Source organism: Pipra filicauda, unplaced genomic scaffold (genome assembly GCF_003945595.2).
Source record: "Pipra filicauda isolate LSUMZ 115617 unplaced genomic scaffold, ASM394559v2 scaffold78_size3787270_pilon, whole genome shotgun sequence".
NCBI lineage: Eukaryota > Metazoa > Chordata > Aves > Passeriformes > Pipridae > Pipra > Pipra filicauda.
The window spans coordinates 327,779-334,114 of record NW_024104964.1 but is presented as its reverse complement, the minus strand read 5'-3'; the positions used below and the strand labels follow the sequence as shown (position 1 = coordinate 334,114).

Genomic DNA, 6,336 nt, shown 5'->3' with positions numbered 1-6,336 from the left:
CGGCGGGACCGACCGGGAGCGGAGCGGAGCGGAGCGGAACGGGGGCGGAACGGGGCGGGAGGACGGCGACCGCGTGGGATCGTCGCGCGTGCGCGGCGCGCCGCGGCGCGAGAGGGGTCTGCCCGCGCCGGTGCCTGCCGCCGCCCGCGAACCTGCCGCCCGCGCCCGGCGCCGCCGAGCGCCCCGCCCCGTCCCCACAGCGGGAAGCGGCGCGGCGAGACGGCGCTGCGGGCGCGGGGCGGGGGTCCGGGTCGCGGCGGAGGTCAGGCAACAGGATAGACGCCTCTCTGAGGCCAGGGCGGGGGCCTCTCGCCGCCATCTTGAGTGTGGCCTCGGCTAAGTTCCGGTCCTGGCGGCGCCATCTTGAGTGTGGCGTCGGGGCGAACTTCCGGGCCGGGGCCGCCATCTTTAGTGTGGTCGTTCCGGTCCTGGCGGCGCCATCTTTACTGTGGGCTTGGCGGACTGCCGGGCCGGGGCCTTGGAGGACTTCCGGTCGCTCTCTACTTCCGGTGACCGAGTTTACCCAAATTACCGGCCCTCCTCGCTAATTTCTGCGCTTTCACCCCAAAAAATCTTCACGTTATTCCCCCCACACACACCCCGCCAGAGACGGGAGACCGCCAGTCCCGCCCTGCCGCCGGAACCGGCCCTTAACTCGAGCGGGGAGCGCTGCACCGCCACGAGAGCCACTGCGCATGCGTCGCCGGTCCCGCTCCTGGCTGCCCTTACTTACCACGTGATCGCCGGCGTCTTGCCAACGACTGCGCACGCGCCGCCGTCGCCACCTTGCCTGCCCCCCCCACCCCGCCGCCCGACCGCCCGGCTTCGCTTTCTTACTGCGGCTCCCCCTCCGCTTTTTCGGCTCCCTGGGGTTCCCCCACCCGCATTTTGGGATCCCCGTCTCACATTTGAGGGGTGATGACCCCGCAATTTACGGGTCGGGGGGCGGGAGGAGAGGAAACGGGGTGCCCAAGAAGGGGTTTCTTTTTTTTTTTCTTTTTTTTTTTTCTCTTTTATTTCATTTTCATTTTATTTCCTTTTTAGTTTTTTTGCCTTTTTTTTTTTTTAATTTTCTTTTGTTTTTTATGTTTCATTTTTTTATTTCGTTTATTTTTTATTCTCTTTATTTTTCATCTTCTCTCCCAGTGCTCCCCAGTAAACACCCAGTGCTCCCCAACAACCCCCAGGAACACCCAGTGCTCCCCAAAAATTGACCCAAAACCGACCCAAATCACCCCAAAAGCTGACCCAAAACTGACCCCAAAACCTGACCCAAATCATCCCAAAACCTGACCCAAAACTGACCCCAATCACCCCAAACAGTGACCCCAAACTGACCCCAAAACCTGACCCAAATCATCCCAAAACCTGACCCAAAACTCTGCATTTATTTGGCACCATTTCCTCCCAGAAACAACATCTCCGATTTAGTTGATTGCTAAAGCCATCATTTTAAAACCATCTCAGGAATCAAAAGGCACTGGAAAACACACACAAATCATTCCTGCACCCACCAAATCATTAGGAATTGGAACCCCATTCCCTCATCTCTCTCCTTGTGCTTCTTGGCTGGAAAACCTGATGATCCCCGCTGGCTATTTTTAGGCTGCTTTTCTTCCACAGCTCCTTTCCTCCCGGCTGAAACCTCCTGGCACATTCAGGGCTTATCCGGAGGGAAGCCCCTCTGAAGTATTTCCTCCCGTGGCAATTCTGTGGGATGAAGAAGGAAAAAAAGCACGTCAAGAGCTCCTTCTCCCCCCTTCCCTCGCAAACACCCTCCCAGTTTGTCCTTGGCAGCTCCATGCCCCCGGCACCCGCACCCGACGCTTCGGCTCCGCTGGGAAAGGGACAGCAAGTGCACAAGCAAGTTCAGTGCTGGGCAGGGGCTCCCTGGGGAACGGCACTTCAGTGCTTTAGTCCGTGGCCTTTCCTGCTGCCCTCCCTCCCGGAGGCAGAGGATGACCCGGCCCTTGTTTCTCCCACGCTCGCAGACCCAGGTCCTGCTCCTTTGGCCCCACTTTTCTTAGCAGACCCGGCATCATTTCCCAGGGTCCCCAGGAAACTTCTGCACTTGACCCATTGCTGAGTGCAGAGCACAGGGCGAGGGAAGGACAAATTTCTCGGCACCCACCCCCTGGAATTTTCCTTCTCCGCAGCACGCTCCCGTTCCCGCTGTCTCTGGAGGTGCCCGCACGAGTCCTCCTTCTCCCAGCACCTCAGAGAATGTCCTCTTCACCCGGGTCCTGCTTACCGGCGTCCAACAAAACACGCTGACGACATTTTTCAGGATGCCAGTGGAGAGATATTAGAGCACACTGCCCAGGGAAGCTGAGCCTGCCCCATCCCTGCAAGTGTTCCAGGCCGGGCTGGACGGGACTCGCAGCAACCGGGGACAGTGGAAGGTGTCCCTGCCCACGGAAGGCAGGCTGGCCTTTGAAGGTCCCCTTCAAACCAAATCGCTCTGGGATTCCCCTCCAAAATCGCTCCCCAAGAGACACAGCGAGCAAAGCAGAGGGACTGCACTCCCCGCTTTTCTTACCTGCAGGCACACACAGCACAGCACAGCACAGCACGTTGGACAGAAAAGCCACGGGGTTAGTCCTGCCAGAGGCGTCCGGCACACCCACGGCGACCGAAGGAAAACAGGGAGCCTGGGAACACGGAGTAAAAGACACCTTAATTAGGACCACACCGAGCACTAGCCAGGTCATTCCCACAGCTTCACTGTCCCGTCACACAAAAAGCACTCACCGAGGCCTCAGGTAGGATGGCTCCTGCCGCTGACCAGGTGAATACCTCCCTGGAAGCCCGCTCCGCTCCTGCCAGGCACTGGGGCTCACCCAGGGGGGCTTTGCCAAGCATCCAATGGAAATTAAAATTACAGCCTGGGCAAAGGCGCTTCCCGCAGGACCGCTCCTGGCCAAGGCCACCGGTCCGTGCAAGTCAGACCGCTGACCAGCCGGGGGGATTTTCGGGGGCACGCTTCCAGCTTTTATTCTCCAGAAACTCCAGTTCTGTCTGGCACCGCTTGCTTCAGTCTTCCCCTGTTGGAAGAGGTCACTTAAGGCTTTCGAGGGGCCAGACTGCCAAAGCCCGGCCGGTCCATTCCCACGAGGAAAGGTAGCTTTGTCTTGGACAGGATACTGGGGGGGAGACACAAAATAAAAGTTTAATTTAAAACAACTGCCTAGAATAGAAAGCAATTCAAACATAAGGCAGACAAGACTCGTGCAAATCTGAATCCATTTGGCTTCAAAGGAGAATTATTTCCCTCTGCACCTAACAGAATGTCCTCTTCACCCGGGTCCTGCTTACCATCGTTGAACAAAACACGCTGACGACATTTTTCAGGATGCCAGTGCAGAGATATTAGAGCACACTGCCCAGGGAAGCTGAGCCTGCCCCATCCCTGCAAGTGTTCCAGGCCGGGCTGGACGGGACTGGGAGCATCCAGCCGGGGATGAGAGCGGAAGGTGTCCCTGCCCACGGAAGGCAGGCTGGCCTTTGAAGGTCCCCTTCAAACCAAATCGCTCTGGGATTCCCCTCCAAAATCACTCCCCAAGAGACACAGCGAGCAAAGCAGAGGGACTGCACTCCCCGCTTTTCTTACCTGCAGGCACACAGCACAGCACAGCACAGCACGTTGGACAGAAAAGCCACGGGGTTAGTCCTGCCAGAGGCGTCCGGCACACCCACGGCGACCGAAGGGAAAGAGGGAGCCTGGGAACACGGAGTAAAAGACACCTTAATTAGGACCACACCGAGCACTAGCCAGGTCATTCCCACAGACAGCTTCACCGTCCGGTCACACAAAAAGCACTGACCTACCAGGGCCTCAGTTAGGATGGCTCCTGACGCTGACACCTCCGTTTGCCCCGGGGGGTCAAGAAGAACATCCCTGGGAAGAAGTCACCCTGAACAACAAAAAGGCAAAATTAGTGAAGCACGGGGGCCTCTTCTGACTAGATTGCCACCAGCATTCCATAGCAAATGCCACGACTATTCTGTTACAGACGAGAAAACCCTGTACTCCCAAACAAACAGCCAGGAGGTTTATGGGCACGCCTGAAAATTTCCTGTGAGGAGCTTTTTGTAACTAAGGAGCAGGTGCTATCTTGAGTTGAAGGCATCGATTTGACAGACACTTAGTACAGCAAACTCTTCAGCAGAGCAATTAATTGCTGCCTGTTTGAACAGTAGGGGAGAGAAAATGACAGTCTAACAGAAGACAAGAAAAGCAGAACTGGAATCAGCAGCCTTTTCTTCCATCTCTCCCGAGAAAGTCGTGTTTCTCTGTTCTAACAATTCTATGCCCTTTTCTACATGAAACTTACACCAAGGCTGAAAAAACAACTAGAAAACACGGAGAGAAGCTTTTCAGAATTTCACGTGATTTTCCCAACCCGATCCCAGAAAAGCAGAACTGGGTAGAATGGACTCACCTCGAGGCCTTTGGTCTTTTTTTCCATAAGCTTCGTCACCTGATTGAAAAAGCAGAGTAGACTCGGTATTTAGGCTCACAACAGGAAAACTTCCCCTTCGTTTCCTAAAAGAAAGGACATTAATCTGCACAGCTGCAGGCGCGTCTCCAGCTGTTAAAGCCTTTCAGCTTTTCAGAGGGTGAGAATGCCCTGCTAAGGAAGGCTGAAAAATGCTGGGAGCCTGCCCAGGTCAAAGAGCCCCTTGATTTTGTCTGTGTTCCAGTCCCTGGCTAAAGAAAGGGCAGAACCACCGCAGGTGTTGCTTGCCTTTTCCCTACGAGGTTTTGCCAGGCGCTGGGCCAGCCCGGGCACTGCGGGGGAAGGCCGGCAGTGGCCAAAGCCCGCCGCTTTCCCAGGGCAAGCGTCGCTTGCCAGAGCGCCCCCGAGCGCCGGGCCCTGCCTCACAGTCGCCGCCTGGCGGACACGGCCGGGAGCGGCACTGCAGCCGCGCGCCCCCCCCCCCCTTGGCGAGACCCGCGGCGCCTTTCGCGCGTCCGGGCCTTTCTTCCCTAAAACCTGCCCTTGCCTAGGAAAAGCTGAGCAGTTCACAGAGTTGCTGTTTCCAGCCCAGCTTCCCAAAGGATTTCTCTCTCCCGGCAGCACAGACAGGGTCCCCGAGGCAGCGCAGACCCTCCCCGCGGGGGGGTGTGGTGCGTGTGCAATGCCAGGGCACATCCGAACCCGGCCCTGCGGCGGCACGCAGGTGCAAGTTTCTCCGCAGAGGCGAGAAAGCTGCCCGTCGCTTCCCCTGCCTGCAGGCCCCGCTGGCCGCGGGAGAGGCAGAAGAGCGGCCGCCGCCCCCCCGCCGGGCCCCCGCTTACCCCGGCGACGATCTCCTGCAGAGCCCGACGTCGGATCTGCCGCCGTGGGTCGCTTCCGGGGGGGGGGGGAGGCGGCGGCGCAGCCCCGACAGCATCTCCGGGGCACGGCGGGACCGACCGGGAGCGGAGCGGAGCGGAGCGGAAGCGGAGCGGAACGGGGCGGAACGGGGCGGAACGGGGCGGAACGGGGCGGGAGGACGGCGACCGCGTGGGATCGTCGCGCGTGCGCGGCGCGCCGCGGCGCGAGAGGGGTCTGCCCGCGCCGGTGCCTGCCGCCGCCCGCGAACCTGCCGCCCGCGCCCGGCGCCGCCGAGCGCCCCGCCCCGTCCCCACAGCGGGAAGCGGCGCGGCGAGACGGCGCTGCGGGCGCGGGGCGGGGGTCCGGGTCGCGGCGGAGGTCAGGCAACAGGATAGACGCCTCTCTGAGGCCAGGGCGGGGGCCTCTCGCCGCCATCTTGAGTGTGGCCTCGGCTAAGTTCCGGTCCTGGCGGCGCCATCTTGAGTGTGGCGTCGGGGCGAACTTCCGGGCCGGGGCCGCCATCTTTAGTGTGGTCGTTCCGGTCCTGGCGGCGCCATCTTTACTGTGGGCTTGGCGGACTGCCGGGCCGGGGCCTTGGAGGACTTCCGGTCGCTCTCTACTTCCGGTGACCGAGTTTACCCAAATTACCGGCCCTCCTCGCTAATTTCTGCGCTTTCACCCCAAAAAATCTTCACGTTATTCCCCCCACACACACCCCGCCAGAGACGGGAGACCGCCAGTCCCGCCCTGCCGCCGGAACCGGCCCTTAACTCGAGCGGGGAGCGCTGCACCGCCACGAGAGCCACTGCGCATGCGTCGCCGGTCCCGCTCCTGGCTGCCCTTACTTACCACGTGATCGCCGGCGTCTTGCCAACGACTGCGCACGCGCCGCCGTCGCCACCTTGCCTGCCCCCCCCACCCCGCCGCCCGACCGCCCGGCTTCGCTTTCTTACTGCGGCTCCCCCTCCGCTTTTTCGGCTCCCTGGGGTTCCCCCACCCGCATTTTGGGATCCCC

General features: G+C 60.1%; 1 long non-coding RNA gene across 2 annotated transcripts; it reads right to left on the bottom strand.

Annotated features, from left to right (window-relative positions):
• Window positions 1-3,675: 3,675 nt before the first annotated feature.
• LOC120324966 lies at window positions 3,676-5,411 on the bottom strand. Of its 2 annotated transcripts, none has more exons than XR_005566705.1 (4): window positions 5,303-5,410; window positions 4,443-4,481; window positions 3,829-3,914; window positions 3,676-3,720 (listed from the first exon to the last, which is right to left on the bottom strand). It is a non-coding gene; the product is annotated as an uncharacterized LOC120324966 (long non-coding RNA). The 2 variants fall into 2 exon arrangements; XR_005566706.1 differs by having other exon boundaries at window positions 3,680-3,720; window positions 3,825-3,914; window positions 5,303-5,411.
• Window positions 5,412-6,336: the final 925 nt, after the last annotated feature.